At 55.7% G+C, this 21589-nt stretch overlaps 1 long non-coding RNA gene across 2 annotated transcripts in view; it reads right to left on the bottom strand.

Moving 5' to 3' along the window:
• Nucleotides 1-11695: 11695 nt before the first annotated feature.
• The window catches only part of LOC135043489 (uncharacterized), a 34083-nt gene continuing 24189 nt past the window's right edge, over nucleotides 11696-21589 (bottom strand). For both annotated transcript variants that reach the window (XR_010236346.1, XR_010236345.1), the window contains exon 3: nucleotides 11696-11877. This is a non-coding gene — a long non-coding RNA (uncharacterized LOC135043489). The remainder of the gene's footprint in view (nucleotides 11878-21589) is intronic.

Here is a 21589-nt window from a genome sequence, read left to right as displayed (position 1 = left end):
AGGGGCAGGGGCAGGGGGATGGAGGAGCCGCCTCAGGGCAGGGGCAGGAGGATGGAGGAGCGGCCTCAGGGTAGGGGCAGGGGGATGGAGGAGCGACCTCAGTGCATGGACAGGGGGATGGAGTAGTAGCCTCAGAGCTGGGGCAGGAGGATGGAGGAGCAGCCTCAGGGCAGGGGCAGGGGGATGGAGGAGCGGCCTTAGGGTAGGGGCAGGGGATGGAGGAGCGGCCTCAGGGCAGGGACAGGGGGATGAGGAGCGGCCTCAGGGCAGGAGGAGCGGCCTCTGGGCAGGGACAGGGGGATGGAGGAGCGGCCTCAGGCAGGGCAGGGAAAGAGGAACGGCCTCAGGGCAGAGGGATGGAGGAGCAGCCTCAGGGGCAGGAGAATGGAGGAGCAGCCTCAGGGCAGGGACAGCGAGATGGAGGAGCAGCTTCAGGGCAGGGCAGAGGGATGGAGGAGCAGCCTCAGGACAGGGGGATGGATGAGCGGCCTCAGGGCAGGGACAGGGGGATGGAGGAGCGGTCTCAGGGCAGGGGCAGGGGGATGGAGGAGCAGCCTCAGGTCAGGGGCAGGGGATGGAGGAGCGGCCTCAGGGTAGGGGCAGGGGGATGGAGGAGCGGCCTCAGGGCAGTGACAGGGGGATGGAGGAGCGGCCTCAGGTCAGGGGACAGGGGGATGGAGGAGCGGCCTCAGGGCAGGGGGATGGAGGAGCAGCCTCTGGGCAGGGGCAGGGGATGGAGGATCGGCCTCGGGGCAGGGGCAGAGGGATGGAGGAGCAGCCTCAGGGGCATGAGGATGAGGAGCAGCCTCAGGGCAGGGACAGGGGGATGGAGGAGCAGCCTCAGGGCAGTGGCAGGGGGATGGAGGAGCAGCCTCAGGCAGGGGCAGGAGGATGGAGGAGCGGCCTCAGGTCAGAGAGGAGCGGCCTCAGGGCAGGGACAGGGGGATGGAGAAGCGGCCTCAGGGCAGGGGGATGGAGGATCGGCCTCAGGCAGGGCAGCGGGATGGAGGAGCAGCCTCAGGGGCAGCAGGATGGAGGAGCAGCCTCAGGGCAGGGACAGGGAGATGGAGGAGCAGCCTCAGGGCAGGGGCAGGAGGATGGAGGAGCAGCCTCAGGGCAGGGGCAGGAGATGAGGAGCGGCCTCAGGGCAGAGGCATTGAGGAGCGGCCTCAGGGTAGGGGCAGGGGGATGGAGGAGCGGCTTCAGGGCAGAGGCAGGGGGATGGAGGAGCGGCCTCAGGGCAGGGGCATGGAGGAGCGGCCTCAGGGCAGGGGGATGGAGGAGCAGCCTCAGGATTTTGGCAGGGGGATGGAGAAGCTGCCTTAGGGCAGGGGCAGGGGGATGGAGGAGTGGCCTCAGGGCAGGGGCAGGGGGATGGAGGAGCGGCCTCAGGGCAGGAGCAGAGAGGAGCGGCCTCACGGACGGGGCAGGGGTTGGAGGAGTGGCCTCAGGGCAGGGACAGGGGGATGGAGGAGCGGCCTTAGGGCAGGGGGATGGAGGAGCGGCCTCAGGACAGGGGGACGGAGGAGCGGCCTCAGGTCAGGGATAGGGGGATGGAGGAGCGGCCTCAGGGCAGGGGCAGGGGGATGGAGGAGCAGCCTCAGGGCAGGGGCAGGGGGATGGAGGATCGGCCTCGGGGCAGGGGCAGAGGGATGGAGGAGCAGCATCAGGGGCAGGAGGATGGAGGAGCAGCCTCAGGGCAGGGATAGGGGGATGGAGGAGCAGCCTCAGGGCAGTGGCAGGGGGATGGAGGAGCAGCCTCAGGGCCGGGGCAGGAGGATGGAGGAGCGGCCTCAGGGCAGGGAGGAGCGGCCTCAGGGCAGGGACAGGGGGATTGAGGAGCGGCCTCAGTGCAGGGGCAGGGGGATGTAGGAGCTGCCTCAGGGCAGGGGCAGAGGGATGGAGAAGCAGCCTCAGGGGCAGGAGGATGGAGGAGCAGCCTCAGGGCAGGGGCATGAGGATGGAGGAGCGGCCTCAGGACAGGGGGATGGAGGAGCGGCCTCAGGTCAGGGACAGGGGGATGGAGGAGCGGCCTCAGGGCAGGGACAGGGGGATGGTGGAGTGGCCTCAGGGAAGGGGCAGGGTGATGGAGGAGCGGCCTCAGGGCAGGGACAGGGGGATGGAGGAGCGGCCTCAGGGCAGGGGCAGGGGGATGGAGGAGCAGCCTCAGGGCAGGGGCAGGAGGATGGAGGAGCGGCCTCAGGGTAGGGGCAGGGGGATGGAGGAGCGGCCTCAGGGCAGGGACAGGGGGACGGAGGAGCGGCCTCAGGGCAGGGACAGGGGGATGGAGGAGTGGCCTTAGGGAAGGGGCAGGGTGATGGTGGAGCGGCCTCAGGGCAGGGACAGGGGGATGGAGGAGCGGCCTCAGGGCAGGGGCAGGAGGATGGAAGAGCGGCCTCAGGGCAGGGGCAGGGGGATGGAGGAGCGGCCTCAGGGCAGGGACAGGGGGATGGAGTAGTGGCCTCAGGGAAGGGGCAGGGTGATGGAGGAGCGGCCTCAGGGCAGGGACAGGGGGATGGAGGAGCGGCCTCAGGGCAGGGGCAGGGGGATGGAGGAGCGGCCTCAGGGTAGGGGCAGTGGGAGGGAGGAGCGGCCTCAGGGCAGAGGCAGGGGGATGGAGGAGCAGCCTCAGGGCAGGGGCAGGAGGATGGAGGAGCGGCCTCAGGGTAGGGGCAGGGGGACGGAGGAGCAGCCTCAGGGCAGGGACAGGGGGACGGAGGAGCGGCCTCAGGGCAGGGACAGGGGGACGGAGGAGCGGCCTCAGGGTAGGGGCAGTGGGAGGGAGGAGCGGCCTCAGGGCAGAGGCAGGGGGATGGAGGAGCAGCCTCAGGGCAGGGGCAGGGGGATGGAGGAGCGGCCTCAGGGCAGGGGCAGGGGGATGGAGGAGCGGCCTCAGGGCAGGGACAGGGGGATGGAGTAGTGGCCTCAGGGAAGGGGCAGGGTGATGGAGGAGCGGCCTCAGGGCAGGGACAGGGGGATGGAGGAGCGGCCTCAGGGCAGGGGCAGGGGGATGGAGGAGCGGCCTCAGGGCAGGGGGATGGAGGAGCGGCCTCAGGGCAGGGGCAGAGGGATGGAGGAGCAGCCTCAGGGGCAGGAGGATGGAGGAGCAGCCTCAGGGCAGGGACAGGGGGATGGAGGAGCAGCCTCAGTGCAGGAGCAGGGGGATGGAGGAGCAGCCTCAGGGCAGGGGCAGGAGGATGGAAGAGTGGCCTCAGGGCAGGAGAAGGGGGATGGAGGAGCAGCCTCAGGGCTGGAGCAGGAGGATGGAGGAGCGGCCGCAGGGCAGGGACAGGGGGATGGAGGAATGGCCTCAGAGCAGGGATAGGGGGATGGAGGAGCGGCCTCAGGGCAGGGGCAGAGGGATGGAGGAGCGGCCTCAGGGCAGGGGCAGGGGTATGGAGGAGCGGCCTCAGGGCAGGGGCAGGAGGATGGAGAGCGGCCTCAGGGCAGGGACAGGGGGATGGAGGAGCGGCCTCAGGGCAGGGGCAGGAGGATGGAGGAGCAGCCTCAGGGCAGGGGGATGGAGGAGCGGCCTCTGGGCAGGGGCAGGGGGATGGAGGAGCGGCCTCAGGGCAGGGGCAGGGGGATGGAGGAGCGGCCTCAGGGCAGGGGGATGGAGGAGCGGCCTCAGGGCAGGGGCAGGGGGATGGAGGAGCGGCCTCAGAACAGGGGCAGGGGGATGGAGGAGCAGCCTCAGGGCAGGGGGATGGAGGAGCGGCCTCAGGGCAGGGACAGGGGGATGGAGGAGCGGCCTCAGGGCAGGGGGATGGAGGAGCGGCCTCAGGGCAGGGGCAGGGAGGAGCGGCCTCAGGGCAGGGACAGAGGGATGGAGAAGTAGCCTCAGGGGCAGGAGGATGGAGGAGTAGCCTCAGGGCAGGGACAGGGGGATGGAGGAGCAGCCCCAGGGCATGGGCAGGGGGATGGAGGAGCAGCCTCAGGGCAGGGGCAGAGGGATGGAGGAGCGGCCTCTGGGCAGGAGGATGGAGGAGCAGCCTCAGGGCAGGGGCAGGGGGATGGAGGAGCAGCCTCAGGGCAGGGGCAGGGGTATGGAGGAGCGGCCTCAGGGCATGGACAGGGGGATGGAGAAGCGGCCTCAGGGCAGGAGGATGGAGGAGCGGCCTCAGGGCAGGGGTAGGGGGATAGAGGAGCAGCCTCAGGGCAGGGGCAGGAGGATGGAGGAGCAGCCTCAGGGCAGGGGGATAGAGGAGCGGCCTCAGGGCAGGGGGATGGAGGAGCAGCCTTAGGGCAGGGGGATGGAGGAGCAGCCTCAGGGCAGGGGCAGGAGGATGGAGGAGCAGCTTCAGGGCAGGGACAGGGGGATGGAGGAGCAGCCTCAGGGCAGGGGCAGGGGGATGGAGGAGTGGCCTCAGGGCAGGGACAGGGGGATGGAGGAGCGGCCTCAGGGCAGGGGCAGGAGGATGGAGAGCGGCCTCAGGGCAGGGACAGGGGGATGGAGGAGCGGCCTCAGGGCAGGGGCAGGAGGATGGAGGAGCAGCCTCAGGGCAGGGGGATGGAGGAGCGGCCTCAGGGCAGGGGCAGGGGGATGGAGGAGCGGCCTCAGGGCAGGGGCAGGGGGATGGAGGAGCGGCCTCAGGGCAGGGGGATGGAGGAGCGGCCTCAGGGCAGGGGCAGGGGGATGGAGGAGCGGCCTCAGAACAGGGGCAGGGGGATGGAGGAGCAGCCTCAGGGCAGGGGGATGGAGGAGCGGCCTCAGGGCAGGGGGATGGAGGAGCGGCCTCAGGGCAGGGGCAGGGAGGAGCGGCCTCAGGGCAGGGACAGAGGGATGGAGAAGTAGCCTCAGGGGCAGGAGGATGGAGGAGTAGCCTCAGGGCAGGGGCAGGGGGATGGAGGAGCGGCCTCAGGGCAGGGGCAGGGGGATGGAGGAGCGGCCTCAGGGCAGGGGGATGGAGGAGCGGCCTCAGGGCAGGGGCAGGGGGATGGAGGAGCGGCCTCAGAACAGGGGCAGGGGGATGGAGGAGCAGCCTCAGGGCAGGGGGATGGAGGAGCGGCCTCAGGGCAGGGGGATGGAGGAGCGGCCTCAGGGCAGGGGCAGGGAGGAGCGGCCTCAGGGCAGGGACAGAGGGATGGAGAAGTAGCCTCAGGGGCAGGAGGATGGAGGAGTAGCCTCAGGGCAGGGACAGGGGGATGGAGGAGCAGCCTCAGGGCAGGGGCAGAGGGATGGAGGAGCGGCCTCTGGGCAGGAGGATGGAGGAGCAGCCTCAGGGCAGGGGCAGGGGGATGGAGGAGCAGCCTCAGGGCAGGGGCAGGGGTATGGAGGAGCGGCCTCAGGGCATGGACAGGGGGATGGAGAAGCGGCCTCAGGGCAGGAGGATGGAGGAGCGGCCTCAGGGCAGGGGTAGGGGGATAGAGGAGCAGCCTCAGGGCAGGGGCAGGAGGATGGAGGAGCAGCCTCAGGGCAGGGGGATAGAGGAGCGGCCTTAGGGCAGGGGGATGGAGGAGCAGCCTCAGGGCAGGGGCAGGAGGATGGAGGAGCAGCTTCAGGGCAGGGACAGGGGGATGGAGGAGCAGCCTCAGGGCAGGGGCAGGGGGATGGAGGAGTGGCCTCAGGGCAGGGACAGGGGGATGGAGGAGCGGCCTCAGGGCAGGGGCAGGGGGATGGAGGATCGGCCTCGGGGCAGGGGCAGAGGGATGGAGGAGCAGCCTCAGGGGCAGGAGGATGGAGGAGCAGCCTCAGGGCAGGGACAGGGGGATGGAGGAGCAGCCTCAGGGCAGGGGGATGGAGGAGCAGCCTCAGGGGTAGGGGCAGGAGGATGGAGGAGCGGCCTCAGGGCAGGGGCATGGAGGAGCGGCCTCAGGGCAGGGGCAGGGGGATGGAGGAGCGGCCTCAGGGCAGGGGGATGGAGGAGCGGCCTCATGGCAGGGGCAGGGGGATGGAGGAGCGGCCTCAGAACAGGGGCAGGGGGATGGAGGAGCAGCCTCAGGGCAGGGGGATGGAGGAGCGGCCTCAGGGCAGGGACAGGGGGATGGAGGAGCGGCCTCAGGGCAGGGGGATGGAGGAGCGGCCTCAGGGCAGGGGCAGGGAGGAGCGGCCTCAGGGCAGGGACAGAGGGATGGAGAAGTAGCCTCAGGGGCAGGAGGATGGAGGAGTAGCCTCAGGGCAGGGACAGGGGGATGGAGGAGCAGCCCCAGGGCATGGGCAGGGGGATGGAGGAGCAGCCTCAGGGCAGGGGCAGAGGGATGGAGGAGCGGCCTCTGGGCAGGAGGATGGAGGAGCAGCCTCAGGGCAGGGGCAGGGGGATGGAGGAGCAGCCTCAGGGCAGGGGCAGGGGTATGGAGGAGCGGCCTCAGGGCATGGACAGGGGGATGGAGAAGCGGCCTCAGAACAGGAGGATGGAGGAGCGGCCTCAGGGCAGGGGTAGGGGGATAGAGGAGCAGCCTCAGGGCAGGGGCAGGAGGATGGAGGAGCAGCCTCAGGGCAGGGGGATAGAGGAGCGGCCTCAGGGCAGGGGGATGGAGGAGCAGCCTTAGGGCAGGGGGATGGAGGAGCAGCCTCAGGGCAGGGGCAGGAGGATGGAGGAGCAGCTTCAGGGCAGGGACAGGGGGATGGAGGAGCAGCCTCAGGGCAGGGGCAGGGGGATGGAGGAGTGGCCTCAGGGCAGGGACAGGGGGATGGAGGAGCGGCCTCAGGGCAGGGGCAGGGGGATGGAGGATCGGCCTCGGGGCAGGGGCAGAGGGATGGAGGAGCAGCCTCAGGGGCAGGAGGATGGAGGAGCAGCCTCAGGGCAGGGACAGGGGGATGGAGGAGCAGCCTCAGGGCAGGGGGATGGAGGAGCAGCCTCAGGGGCAGGGGCAGGAGGATGGAGGAGCGGCCTCAGGGCAGGGGCATGGAGGAGCGGCCTCAGGGTAGGGGCAGGGGGAGGGTGGAGCGGCCTCAGGGCAGAGGCAGGGGGATGGAGGAGTGGCCTCAGGGCAGGGGCAGGGGGATGGAGGAGCGGCCTCAGGGCAGGGGGATGGAGGAGCGGCCTCAGAACAGGGGCAGGGGGATGGAGGAGCAGCCTCAGGGCAGGGGGATGGAGGAGCGGCCTCAGGGCAGGGACAGGGGATGGAGGAGCGGCCTCAGGGCAGGGGATGGAGGAGCGGCCTCAGAGCAGGGGCAGGGAGGAGCGGCCTCAGGGCAGGGACAGGGGGATAGAGGGGCGGCCTCAGGGCAGGGGCAGGGGGATGGAGGAGCGACCTCAGGGCAGGGGGATGGAGGAGCGGCCTCAGGGCAGGGGCAGAGGGATGGAGAAGCAGCCTCAGGGGCAGGAGGATGGAGGAGCAGCCTCAGCGCAGGGACAGGGGGATGGAGGAGCGGCCTCAGGGCAGGGAGGAGCAGCCTTAGGGCAGGGGCAGGAGGTTGGAGGAGCAGCCTCAGGGCAGGGGCAGGGGGATGGAGGAGCGGCCTCAGGGCAGGGACAGGGGGATGGAGGAGCGGCCTCAGGGCAGGGGTATGGAGGAGCGGCCTCAGGGCAGGGACAGGGGGATGGAGTAGCGGCCTCAGGGCAGGGGGATGGAGGAGCGGCCTCAGGGCAGGGGGATAGAGGAGCAGCCTCAGGGCAGGGGCAGGAGGATGGAGGCGCAGCCTCAGGGCAGGGGCAGGGGGATGGAGGAGCATCCTCAGGGCAGGGACAGGGGGACGGAGGAGTGGCCTCGGGGCAGGGGTATGGAGGAGCGGCCTCAGGGCAGGGACAGGGGGATGGAGGAGCGGCCTCAGGGCAGGGGGATGGAGGAGCGGCCTCAGGGCAGGGGGATAGAGGAGCAGCCTCAGGGCAGGGGCAGGAGGATGGAGGCGCAGCCTCAGGGCAGGGGCAGGGGGATGGAGGAGCAGCCTCAGGGCAGGGACAGGGGGATGGAGGAGCAGCCTCAGGGCAGGGACCGGGGGATGGAGGAGCGGCCTCGGGGTAGGGGATGGAGGAGCAGCCTTAGAACTTGATTATCGAACTACTGCACAAACAGCGACAGGATGGTGAAAAATTTAGATTGCATGGGCGTTCACAGGGTGATTGACAGGAAGAGGCCATTTGTGGGCGGTAACTGCCCGTTTTGTGGGAGTATCTGGAAGAACGCAGGCATTCCCATGCGTTGGGAGGTTGTGACGTCAGCTCCGGCCCCGATCAGCCTGATTCTCTCACACTGGTGGAGTAAGTATTGAGCTGCGCACACACTGCACACACACTGGTGGAGTAAGTATTGAGCTACGCACACTGCACACACACTGCACACACACTGGTGGAGTAAGTATTGAGCTGCGCACACACACACACACTGCACACACACTGCACACACTGGAGGAGTAAGTATTGAGCTGCGCACACACTGCACACACACTGGTGGAGTAAGTATTGAGCTGCGCACACTGCACACACACTGGTGGAGTAAGTATTGAGCTGCGCACACACACACACACTGCACACACACTGCACACACTGGTGGAGTAAGTATTGAGCTGCGCACACACACACACACACACACACACACACACACACACACACACTGGAGGAGTAAGTATTGAGCTGCGCACACACTGCACAGAATGGGAAAAACATTGGATGGTGAGTGTGAGGTGGATGGTTTTGCAGCTGTCCGCTGACTGAGAGGAGTTTCTGCACAGCGTACACATGCAATCGCACACTTGCACAGGGCAAATTTTCACTCCCCCTCGGCGTGACTATCTGAAGACAGGGGTGTTTCCGGGCAACCGGAAACCCCCCTGCATTTGCCTATGAGTGCTATTGCTGCTACTTCCATGTAAGCAGCAGAGATAGCACCTCCGTCCACATCTGAATAAGGGACTATGGAGGTCATTCAGATCTGATCACTGGGCTGCGTTTTTTGCAGCCCTGCGTTCACATAGTCGCCGCCCACAGGGGGAGTGTATTTTTGTCGTGCAAGTGTGTGATGGTGTGTACACCGAGCTGCTAAAATCCAGTGTGTGCAGTGTGTGCGCAGCCCAGGGCTTACTGTTCCAGTGCGATTGAATCCTGCTGATCGGGTCTGGAGCTGACGTTACACACCCTCCCTGAAAACGCTTGGGCACGCCTGCACTTTCCAGAACATTCCCAATAAACGCTCCGTTACCACCCACACATGGCCTCCTCCTGTCAATCACCTTGTGAACGCCCGCGCAAACGGATTTTTCGCACCATCCTGTCGCTGACCGGCGATCCCCGTTGTTGTTGTCCGACGCGCATGTGAATTGTGGAGCGTGCGCTGTATATGACCTTATCGCCCGCTGTGTGAAAACGCAGCGCAGCGATCAGATCTGCGATCAGATCTATATTAGAACATATGATTTACTCCTATGTAGTTGCTTATCTTGATGATATAAAAAATTATATAATAGGACCGCGCTGATATATCTCAAATGTCAAACCAGCATATGATAATTCATATATATAGAAAACATGTTTCTGTAATAAAATCACACACGGATATTATAACACTGTCCACACACCTGTCAGCAGTAATAATAAACTGCAACGTCTTTGTTTTATTCCTAAATAGGATGAAAAAAACGCTTGTCCAAAAAATAAATACAATCACTCTTTATGTGTGTATATTCATATATATATATTCCATAGACAAAAAACCTTACGGTTTCACAGGTCCCATTAAGGCTTCTTACACATGATCTGGCGTTTCAGAAACCTGTTGTAACTCTTCCACTCAAACTCCAAAAAGCGTTGAAGAGGGAAACACTGAGCAGCACAGAGAGAAGGAAGACAGCAGCATGGGGGTGTATAGGGGAAGCAAGTGTAGATGCATAGACCGTAGATGGGGTATTATAGTTTTAGCAATTAACCAAGATGTTTGAGGGAGCTAAATGTGTAGACTAAATGAGATGGATGTATGGAGTGAGAAGGGAGGGATTGTTGTGGTGACCGAATAGGATGGTGGCGGGCACTGAGTGGGATGGGTGCACCACATAACTGCTCAGACCTTCAGTTGCATAGACTGCACGTGTGTATTCCAATGAGCACACAAATCTGTGAATTAGCAGCTCCACCATTGTGTGAGTGACAGCAATCTCACTCTGTGAGAGTGCTGAATCTGCACTTACCCACAGGCTGTGATGGCATACCATATCTGTATTGCGCAAGGAACACGTCCATTAAGGCGTCAGCCTTAATGATCGGAATTTCATTGCTTTTTGGAGTTCGAGTGGAAGAGTTACAACAGGTTTCTGAAATGCCAGATCATGTGTAAGAAGTCTTATGGGACATGTGGAAACGTAAGGTTTTTTTGTCTATGGAATTTCATAGCTTTTTTTCAATTTATTATTTTAATTCAGAAATGTAATATTTCACTGTAAGAACAAACATTTGGGGCCAAATGCAAAGGAGTGCGATTTTTCAGGTGTCTAATAAATCGCATCAAAAGGCACGTTTGTAAAGTGTGATTTTTTTGCTAAAAATCGCAAACGTAATAGGGTGTAATTTTTGGGGTAAAAACGTGAGTCGCATGCAATGTTTTGCGATTTTTTATTAAAGGAAACGCTTTTTTTATTAATAAAAACATTCGTTTTTCAAGACGTTTTCATTACTTTATGCACTTAGCCAGTAGCGTGCATAGGGGGTCATTCTGCGTTGATCGCTCGCTAGCAGATTTTTGCTGCCATGCAAACACCAAGCCGCCGCCCTCTGGGAGTGTATATTAGCTATGCAGAAGTGCGAACGCTTTCATCGCAGAACGACTACAAAAATAATTTGTGCAGTTTTAGAGCAGCTCAAAACCTACTCCGCACTTGCGATCACTTCACACCATTCAGTTCCGGATTTGACATCACAAACCCGCCCTGCGTTCGTCCAGCCATGCCTGCATTTTTCTGGCACGCCTGCATTTGTCCGAACACTGCCTGAAAACGGTCAGTTGCCACCCAGAAACGCCCACTCCCTGTCAATCACTCTGCGGCAGCCAGTGCGACTGAAATGCATCGCTAGACCCTGTGTGAAACTACATCGTTCGTTGTAATAGTACGTCGCGCGTGTGCATTGCGACACATATGCAGAAGTGATGTTTTTTAGCCTCATCGCTGCACAGTGAACAAATGCAGCTAGCGATCAACTCGGAATGACCCCCATAGAGTATGATCTGTGCATGCTTCTCTTTGGAACAGTAGAGTAATAGTTAAAAATAAAACATGCAGGTCCCCCCCAAAAGCATAATCAGCCCCTGGCTCTTTGAGCAGTTCCTGGTTGCATAAATACGGGAAAAAAATTGACTAGAGTTTCCCCGTATTTCAACAACCAGCACCAGGCTCTTGGACCGATCTTGGCTCCAAAAATATGGGGGACAAAAGAAGTAGGGGTCCCCGTATTTTTAAATCAAGCACCAGGCTCCACTAGCTAGGGAGGTGACGCCACAGACGGGGGACACTTTTTAACAGATCCCTGCGGCCACAACATCACTCATCCCAACTAGTCACCCCTGGCACAGGTTCCCTCGGGGAGTGGGTCCCCTTAAATAAAGGGGTCCCTTCCAGGCACCCAAGGGCCAGGGCTGATAGCAATTAACAGTGTAATTTTTTTTTTTATATATATATATAGTCTTTTGTTGTGGAACTACAGGTCCCAGCATGCCGGACATTAAAAGGCACGCTGGTACCTGTAGTTCCACAACAGAAGAAATATTCAAATAAAGACACACACACTGCGAAAGTATAAAAGTTTATCAAAACACACTCACACACTCACACACACCTACATCCCACGTCGCCTTTCACGTCCCCTTCTCCAGTAGAATCCATTAGGATACTGGTAAAAAAGAAAAAATATACTCACCAACAATCTGGCGGAGAACGATCCTCTTCGTTCCAAGTAGGCATCCACAGGGTTAAAAAAAAAAAAAAAACCCAACGAAACAACCCGGTCCTTGCAACTAAAGGGGATACATAAAAAAAAAAACAGAGTACAATAGTATTTGTAAAGGGGTCTCTATATTTGGCCGTTCACTTGTAGTTTCACCAACGACTGACCTTTGTTAAGTACCCTATGTTCCCATAAAGGTTTCTTTCTCCCTCTCTTCAATTCAAGGCACTATGACATCCTCATCTATAGCATACAGGTCATTAGAACCAAGCTTACCTGAACGATAAGCCCTATGTGCATCCAAAGGTATCTTTAATGGATCCTCCTTCTCTGGAATCCTCTATCAATCCTATATACGTGTGTACAGCTCCGCAACAACTCTTTTTTTTAAAAAACTCCATCAGTCCATTTGTATAAAAAAACAATGGTTTCTCTTTAATTACCATAATCCACATAAAAGAGATTTAAAATTCCATACAAAAAATAGAAGTACCCAATTTATGGACAGGCAGGACCGCTTCCACTTACACCCCTAAGATGGAATGGGGGGTAGGGTACAACCCACTACTGGAAAAGATGTTAAAGCCAATCAAGTAGGTGTCCAAATAAGTGGTTGGTTCAAGCCTGGGGTCTTCTCATCTAATCACCAACGCGTTTCGGATATCAATCCTTCCTCAGGGTGTAGGATTGATATCCGAAACGCAGTAGTGGGTTGTACCCTACCCCCCATTCCATCTTAGGGGTGTAAGTGGAAGCGGTCCTGTCTGTCCATAAATTGGGTACTTCTATTTTTTGTATGGAATTTTAAATCTCTTTTCTCTAACGTCCTAATTGGATGCTGGGGACTCCGTAAGGACCATGGGGAATAGCGGCTCCGCAGGAGACTGGGCACAAAAGTAAAGCTTTAGAACTACCTGGTGTGCACTGGCTCCTCCCCCTATGACCCTCCTCCAAGCCTCAGTTAGATTTTTGTGCCCGAACGAGAAGGGTGCACACTAGGTGGCTCTCCTGAGCTGCTTAGTGAAAAGTTTAGTTTTAGGTTTTTTATTTTCAGTGAGACCTGCTGGCAACAGGCTCACTGCATCGAGGGACTAAGGGGAGAAGAAGCGAACTCACCTGCGTGCAGAGTGGATTGGGCTTCTTAGGCTACTGGACATTAGCTCCAGAGGGACGATCACAGGCCCAGCCATGGATGGGTCCCAGAGCCGCGCCGCCGGCCCCCTTACAGAGCCAGAAGACAGAAGAGGTCCGGAAAATCGGCGGCAGAAGACGTCCTGTCTTCAACAAGGTAGCGCACAGCACTGCAGCTGTGCGCCATTGCTCTCAGCACACTTCACACTCCGGTCACTGAGGGTGCAGGGCGCTGGGGGGGGGGGGGGGGCGCCCTGAGACGCAATAAAAAAACACCTTGGATGGCAAAAAATGCATCACATATAGCTCCTGGGCTATATGGATGAATTTAACCCCTGCCAAAATACATAGAAAAACGGGAGATAAGGCCGCCGATAAGGGGGCGTAGCCTATCTCCTCAGCACACTGGCGCCATTTTCCCTCACAGCTCCGTTGGAGGGAAGCTCCCTGGCTCTCCCCTGCAGTCACTACACTACAGAAAGGGTTAAAAAAGAGAAGGGGGGCACTAATTATGCGCAGTATTAAAGATACAGCAGCTATAAGGGGAAAAACACTTATATAAGGTTATCCCTGTATATATATAGCGCTCTGGTGTGTGCTGGCAAACTCTCCCTCTGTCTCCCCAAAGGGCTAGTGGGGTCCTGTCCTCTATCAGAGCATTCCCTGTGTGTGTGCTGTATGTCGGTACGTTTGTGTCGACATGTATGAGGAGAAAAATGATGTGGAGACGGAGCAGATTGCCTGTAATAGTGATGTCACCCCCTAGGGGGTCGACACTTGAGTGGATGAACTGTTGGAAGGAATTACGTAACAGTGTCAGCTCTGTATAAAAGACAGTGGTTGACATGAGACAGCCGGCTACTCAGCTTGTGCCTGTCCAGACGTCTCATAGGCCGTCAGGGGCTCTAAAGCGCCCGTTACCTCAGATGGCAGATATAGACGCCTACACGGATACTGACTCCAGTGTCGACGGTGAAGAGACAAATGTGACTTCCAGTAGGGCCACACGTTACATGATTGAGGCAATGAAAAATGTTTTACACATTTCTGATAATACGATTACCACCAAAAAGGGGTATTATGTTCGGTGAGGAAAAACTACCTGTAGTTTTCCTGAATCTGAGAAATTAAATGAGGTGTGTGATGATGCGTGGTTTTCCCCCGATAATAACTGATAATTTCTAAAATGTTATTGGCATTATATCCTTTCCCGCCAGAGGTTAGGGTGGGTAGGGAAACACCCCCTAGGGTGGATAAAGCGCTCACACGCTTGTAAGAACAAGGGCTCTACCCTCTCCTGAGATGGCCGCCCTTAAGGATCCTGCTGATAGAAAGCAGGAGGGTATCCTAAAATGTATTTACACACATACTGGTGTTATACTGCGACCAGCAATCGCCTCAGCCTGGATGTGCAGTGCTGGGTTGGCGTGGTCGGATTCCCTGACTGAAAATATTGATACCCTAGATAGGGACAGTATATTTTTGCCTATAGAGCATTTGAAAGATGCATTTCTATATATGCGTGATGCACAGCGGAATATTTGCCGACTGGCATCAAGTCTAAGTGCGTTGTCCATTTCTACCAGTAGAGGGTTATGGACACGACAGTGGTCAGGTGATGCGGATTCCAAACAGCATTTGGAAGTATTGCCTTATTAAGGGGAGGAGTTATTTGGGGTCGGTCTTTCAGACCTGGTGGCCACGGCAACAGCTGGGAAATCCACGTTTGTACCCCAGGTCGCCTCTCAACATGAGAAGTCGCCGTATTATCAGGCGCAGTCTTTTCGTGGGCAAGCGGGCAAAAGGTCCCTCATTTCTGCCCCGTGACACAGGGAGTGGAAAAAGGCTGCAGAAATCAGCCAGTTCCCAGGAACAGAAAACCTCTCCCGCCTCTGCCAAGCCCTCAGTATGACGCTGGGGCTTTACAAGCAGAATCAGGCACGGTGGGGGCCCGTCTCAATGAATTTCAGCGCGCAGTGGGCTCACTCGCAAGAATACCCCTGGATCCTTCAGGTGATATTTCAGGGGTACAAATTGGAATTCGAGACGTCTCCCCCTCGCCGTTTCCTAAAGTCGGCTTTACCGATGTCTCCTTCTGACAGGGAGACAGTTTTGGAAGCCATTCACAAGCTGTATTCCCAGCAGGTGATAATCAAGGTACCCCTCCTGCAACAGGGAACGGGGTATTATTCCACACTGTTGTGGTACCGAAGCCGGACGGCTCGGTGAGACCGATTCTAAATCTAAAATCTTTGAACACTTACATACAGAGGTTCAAATTCAAGATTGAGTCACTCAGAGCAGTGATTGCGAACCTGGAAGAAGAGGACTACATGATGTCTCGGTACATCAAGGATGCTTACCTTCATGTCCCAATTTACCCTTCTCACCAAGGGTACCTCAGGTTTATGGTACAGAACTGTCACTATCAGTTTCAGACGCTGCCGTATGGATGGTCCACGGCACCCCGGGTCTTTACCAAAGTAATGGCCGAAATGATGATACTCCTTCAAAGGAAGGGAATTTTAGTTATCCCTTACTTGGACGATTCCCTGATAAGGGTAAGATCCAGGGAACAGTTGGAGGTCGGTGTAGCACTATCTCAGGTAGTGTTGCGGCAGCACGATTGGATTCTCAATATTCCAAAATCGCAGCTAAAAGATTCCGACGACTCGTCTTCTGTTCTTAGGGATGATCCTGGACACAGTTCAGAAAAAGGTGTTTCTCCCGGAGGAGAAAGTCGGGGAGTTATCCGAGCTAGTCGGGAACCTCCTATAACCGAGCCAAGTCTCAGTACATCAATGAGATGGTTCTGGAAAAAATGGTGGCTTCCTATGAAGCAATCCCATGCGGCAGATTCCACGCAAGAACTTTCCAGTGGGACCTGCTGGACAAATGGTCTGGCTCGCATCTTCAGATGCATCAGCGGATAACCCTGTCACCAAGCACAAGGGTGTCTCTCCTGTGGTGGTTGCAGAGTGCTCATCTTCTAGAGGGCAGCACATTCAGGACTGGGTCCTGGTGACCACGGATGCCAGCCTGCGAGGCTGGGGAGCAGTCACACAGGGAAGGAATTTCCAGAGCTTATGGTCAAGCCTGGAGACATCACTTCACATAAATATCCTGAAGCTAAGGGCCATTTACAATGCTCTAAGCTCAGCAAGACCTCTGCTTCAAGGTCACCCGGAGTTGATCCATTCGGACAACATCACGGCAGTCACCCACGTAAACAGACAGGGTGACACAAGAAGCAGAAGGGCAATGGCAGAAGCTGCAAGGATTCTTCGCTGGGCGGAAAATCATGTGATAGCACTGTCAGCAGTATTCATTCCGGGAGTGGACAACTGGGAAGCAGACTTCCTCAGCAGACAGGACCTCCACCCGGGAGAGTGGGGACTTCACCCAGAAGTCTTCCACATGTTTATAAAACTCGACAAGTATTGCGCCAGGTCAAGGGACCCTCAGGCAATAGCTGTAGACGCTCTGGTAACACAGTGGGTGTACCAGTCAGTGTATGTGTTCCCTCCTCTGCCTCTCATAACCAAGGTACTGAGAATTATAAGATGGAGAGGAGTAAGCACTATATTCGTGGCTCCGGATTGGCCAAGAAGGACTTGGTAACCGGAACTTCAAGAGATGCTCACGGAGGATCCGTGGCCTCTACCTCTAAGAAGGGACCTGCTCCAGCAAGGACCCTGTCTGTTCCAAGACTTACCGCGGCTGCGTATAACGGCAGGGCGGTTGAACGCCGGATCCTGAAGGAAAAAGGCATTCCGGATGAAGTCATCCCTATCCTGATCAAAGCCAGGAAAGATATAACCGCAAAACATTATCACCGCATTTGGCGAAAATATGTTGCGTGGTGCGAGGCCAGTAAGGCCCCGACGGAGGAATTTTCAACTAGGTCGATTCCTACATTTCCTGCAAACAGGAGTGTCTATGGGCCTGAAATGGGGGTCCATTAAGGTTCAAATTTCGGCCCTGTCAATTTTCTTCCAAAAAGAACTAGCTTCAGTCCCTGAAGTTCAGACGTTTGTGAAAGGGGTACTGTATATACAGCCTCCTTTTGTGCCTCCAGTGGCACCTTGGGATCTAAATGTAGTTTTTGGGTTCCAAAAGTCACATTGGTTTGAACCACTTAAATATGTGGAGTTAAAATATCTCACATGGAAAGTGGTCATGCTGTTGGCCCTGGCCTGGGCCAGGTGCGTGTCAGAATTGGCGGCTTTATCCTGTAAAAGCCCTCATCTGATTTTCCATTCGGACAGGGCGGAATTGAGGACTTGTCCTCAGTTTCTCCCTAAGGTGGTTTTCAGCGTTTCACCTGAATCAACCTATTGTGGTGCCTGCGGCTACTAGGAACTTGGAGGACTCCAAGTTGCTAGACGTTGTCAGAGCCCTGGAAATATAGGTTTCCAGGACGGCTGGAGTCAGAAAATCTGACTCGTTGTTTATTCAACAAGCTGGGTGCTCCTGCTTCTAAGCAGACTATTGCTCGTTGGATTTGTAGTACAATTCAGCTTGCACATTCTGTGGCAGGCCTGCCACAGCCAAAATCTGTAAAAGCCCATTCCACAAGGAAGGTGGGCTCATCTTGGGCGGCTGCCCGATGGGTCTCGGCCTTACAACTTTGCCGAGCAGCTACTTGGTCAGGAGAAAATACGTTTGTAAAATTCTACAAATTTGATACCCTGGCTGAGGAGGACCGGGAGTTCTCTCATTTGGTGCTGCAGAGTCATCCGCACTCTCCCGCCCGTTTGGGAGCTTTGGTATAATCCCCATGGTCCTTACGGAGTCCCCAGCATCCACTTAGGACGTTAGAGAAAATAAGAATTTACTTACCGATAATTCTATTTCTCGTAGTCCGTAGTGGATGCTGGGCGCCCATCCCAAGTGCGGATTGTCTGCAATACTGGTACATAGTTATTGTTACCAAAAAATCGGGTTATTGCTGTAGTGAGCCATCTTTTCTAGAGGCTCCTCTGTTATCATGCTGTTAACTGGGTTTAGATCACAAGTTATATGGTGTGATTGGTAGGGATGAGCGGGTTCGGTTCCTCGGAATCCGAACCCGCCCGAACTTCAGTTTTTTTTACACGGGGCCGAGCGACTCGGATCTTCCCGCCTTGCTCGGTTAACCCGAGCGCGCCCGAACGTCATCATCCCGCTGTCGGATTCTCGCGAGACTCGGATTCTATATAAGGAGCCGCGCGTCACCGCCATTTTCACACGTGCATTGAGATTCATAGGGAGAGGACGTGGCTGGCGTCCTCTCCGTTTATAGAGAAGAGAGTGAGACAGTAGAGAGAGACACAATAGTAATTTTGGGGAGCATTAGGAGGAGTACTAGTAGTTACTTGCTGAAGTGATAGATAGTGTGACTGTATTATCTGACTTGTGGGGGAGACACTGACAGTGGGGAGCAGATAGAGTCTGAGAGCAGGACTCAGGAGTACATATAACGTACAGTGCACACTTTTGCTGCCAGAGTGCCACACTGCCATTGTGACCACACTGACCACCAGTATAATATATATTGTGATTGTCTGCTTAGGAGTACTACTTGCAAGTTGCTGATAGTGTGACCAGTGACCTGACCACCAGTTTAATAATCACCACCAGTGAGTTTAATATATATATATGTATATATATATATATATATATATATATATATATATAATTGTATATAATATATATATAATATTGTATACCACCTACCCGTGTTTTTTTTTTTTTTTTCTTCTTTATACATACTACTATAGTAGCTTACTGTAGCAGTCTGCGGTGCTGCTGAGCTGACAGTGTCCAGCAGGTCCGTCATCAGTCATTACATAATAAATATATATACCTGTCCGGCTGCAGTACTAGTGATATTATATATATATATATATTGATTTAATCTCATTATCATCCAGTCTATATTAGCAGCAGACACAGTACGGTAGTCCACGGCTGTAGCTACCTCTGTGTCGGCAGTCGCTCGTCCATCCATAATTGTATACCACCTACCCGTGGTTTTTTTTTTCTTTCTTCTTTATACATACTACTATAGTAGCTTACTGTAGCAGTCTGCGGTGCTGCTGAGCTGACAGTGTCCAGCAGGTCCATCATCAATCATTACATAATAAATATATCTACCTGTCCGGCTGCAGTACTAGTGATATTATATATATATATATTGATTTCATCTCATTATCATCCAGTCTATATTAGCAGCAGACACAGTACGGTAGTCCACGGCTGTAGCTACCTCTGTGTCGGCAGTCGCTCATCCATCCATAATTGTATACCACCTACCCGTGTTTTTTTTTTTTTCTTTCTTCTTTATACATACTACTATAGTAGCTTACTGTAGCAGTCTGCGGTGCTGCTGAGCTGACAGTGTCCAGCAGGTCCGTCATCAGTCATTACATAATAAATATATCTACCTGTCCGGCTGCAGTACTAGTGTGATATAATATATATTGATTTCATCTCATTATCATCCAGTCTATATTAGCAGCAGACACAGTATGGTAGTCCACGGCTGTAGCTACCTCTGTGTCGGCAGTCGCTCGTCCATCCATAATTGTATACCACCTACCCGTGGTTTTTTTTTTCTTTCTTTATACATACTACTATAGTAGCTTACTGTAGCAGTCTGCGGTGCTGCTGAGCTGACAGTGTCCAGCAGGTCCGTCATCAGTCATTACATAATAAATATATCTACCTGTCCGGCTGCAGTACTAGTGTGATATAATATATATTGATTTCATCTCATTATCATCCAGTCTATATTAGCAGCAGACACAGTACGGTAGTCCACGGCTGTAGCTACCTCTGTGTCTTTTAGTTGTGCCTATTAAAATATGGAGAACAAAAATGTTGAGGTTCCAAAATTAGGGAAAGATCAAGATCCACTTCCACCTCGTGCTGAAGCTGCTGCCACTAGTCATGGCCGAGACGATGAAATGCCAGCAACGTCGTCTGCCAAGGCCAATGCCCAATGTCATAGTACAGAGCATGTAAAATCCAAAACACCAAATATCAGTAAAAAAAGGACTCCAAAATCTAAAATAAAATTGTCGGAGGAGAAGCGTAAACTTGCCAATATGCCATTTACCACACGGAGTGGCAAGGAACGGCTGAGGCCCTGGCCTATGTTCATGGCTAGTGGTTCAGCTTCACATGAGGATGGAAGCACTCTGCCTCTCGCTAGAAAACTGAAAAGACTCAAGCTGGCAAAAGCACCGCAAAGAACTGTGCGTTCTTCGAAATCCCAAATCCACAAGGAGAGTCCAATTGTGTCGGTTGCGATGCCTGACCTTCCCAACACTGGACGTGAAGAGCATGCGCCTTCCACCATTTGCACGCCCCCTGCAAGTGCTGGAAGGATCACCCGCAGTCCAGTTCCTGATAGTCAGATTGAAGATGTCAGTGTTGAAGTACACCAGGATGAGGAGGATATGGGTGTTGCTGGCGCTGGGGAGGAAATTGACAAGGAGGATTCTGATGGTGAGGTGGTTTGTTTAAGTCAGGCACCCGGGGAGACACCTGTTGTCCGTGGGAGGAATAGGGCCGTTGACATGCCTGGTGAAAATACCAAAAAAATCAGCTCTTCGGTGTGGAAGTATTTCACCAGAAATGCGGACAACATTTGTCAAGCCGTTTGTTGCCTTTGTCAAGCTGTAATAAGTAGGGGTAAGGACGTTAACCACCTCGGAACATCCTCCCTTATACGTCACCTGCAGCGCATTCATAATAAGTCAGTGACAAGTTCAAAAACTTTGGGCGACAGCGGAAGCAGTCCACTGACCAGTAAATCCCTTCCTCTTGTAACCAAGCTCACGCAAACCACCCCACCAACTCCCTCAGTGTCAATTTCCTCCTTCCCCAGGAATGCCAATAGTCCTGCAGGCCATGTCACTGGCAATTCTGACGAGTCCTCTCCTGCCTGGGATTCCTCCGATGCATCCTTGCGTGTAACGCCTACTGCTGCTGGCGCTGCTGTTGTTGCTGCTGGGAGTCGATGGTCATCCCAGAGGGGAAGTCGTAAGCCCACTTTTACTACTTCCACCAAGCAATTGACTGTCCAACAGTCCTTTGCGGGGAAGATGAAATATCACAGCAGTCATCCTGTTGCAAAGCGGATAACTGAGGCCTTGACAACTATGTTGGTGTTAGACGTGCGTCCGGTATCCGCCGTTAGTTCACAGGGAACTAGACAATTTCTTGAGGTAGTGTGCCCCCGTTACCAAATACCATCTAGGTTCCACTTCTCTAGGCAGGCGATACCGAGAATGTACACGGACGTCAGAAAAAGACTCACCAGTGTCCTAAAAAATGCAGTTGTACCCAATGTCCACTTAACCACGGACATGTGGACAAGTGGAGCAGGGCAGGGTCAGGACTATATGACTGTGACAGCCCACTGGGTAGATGTATGGACTCCCGCCGCAAGAACAGCAGCGGCGGCACCAGTAGCAGCATCTCGCAAACGCAAACTCTTTCCTAGGCAGGCTACGCTTTGTATCACCGGTTTCCAGAATACGCACACAGCTGAAAACCTCTTACGGCAACTGAGGAAGATCATCGCGGAATGGCTTACCCCAATTGGACTCTCCTGTGGATTTGTGGCATTGGACAACGCCAGCAATATTGTGTGTGCATTA

This window comes from Pseudophryne corroboree, unplaced genomic scaffold (assembly GCF_028390025.1).
Source record: "Pseudophryne corroboree isolate aPseCor3 unplaced genomic scaffold, aPseCor3.hap2 scaffold_862, whole genome shotgun sequence".
Classification (NCBI taxonomy): Eukaryota; Metazoa; Chordata; class Amphibia; order Anura; family Myobatrachidae; genus Pseudophryne; species Pseudophryne corroboree.
This window is presented reverse-complemented; position numbering and strand designations above follow the sequence as displayed.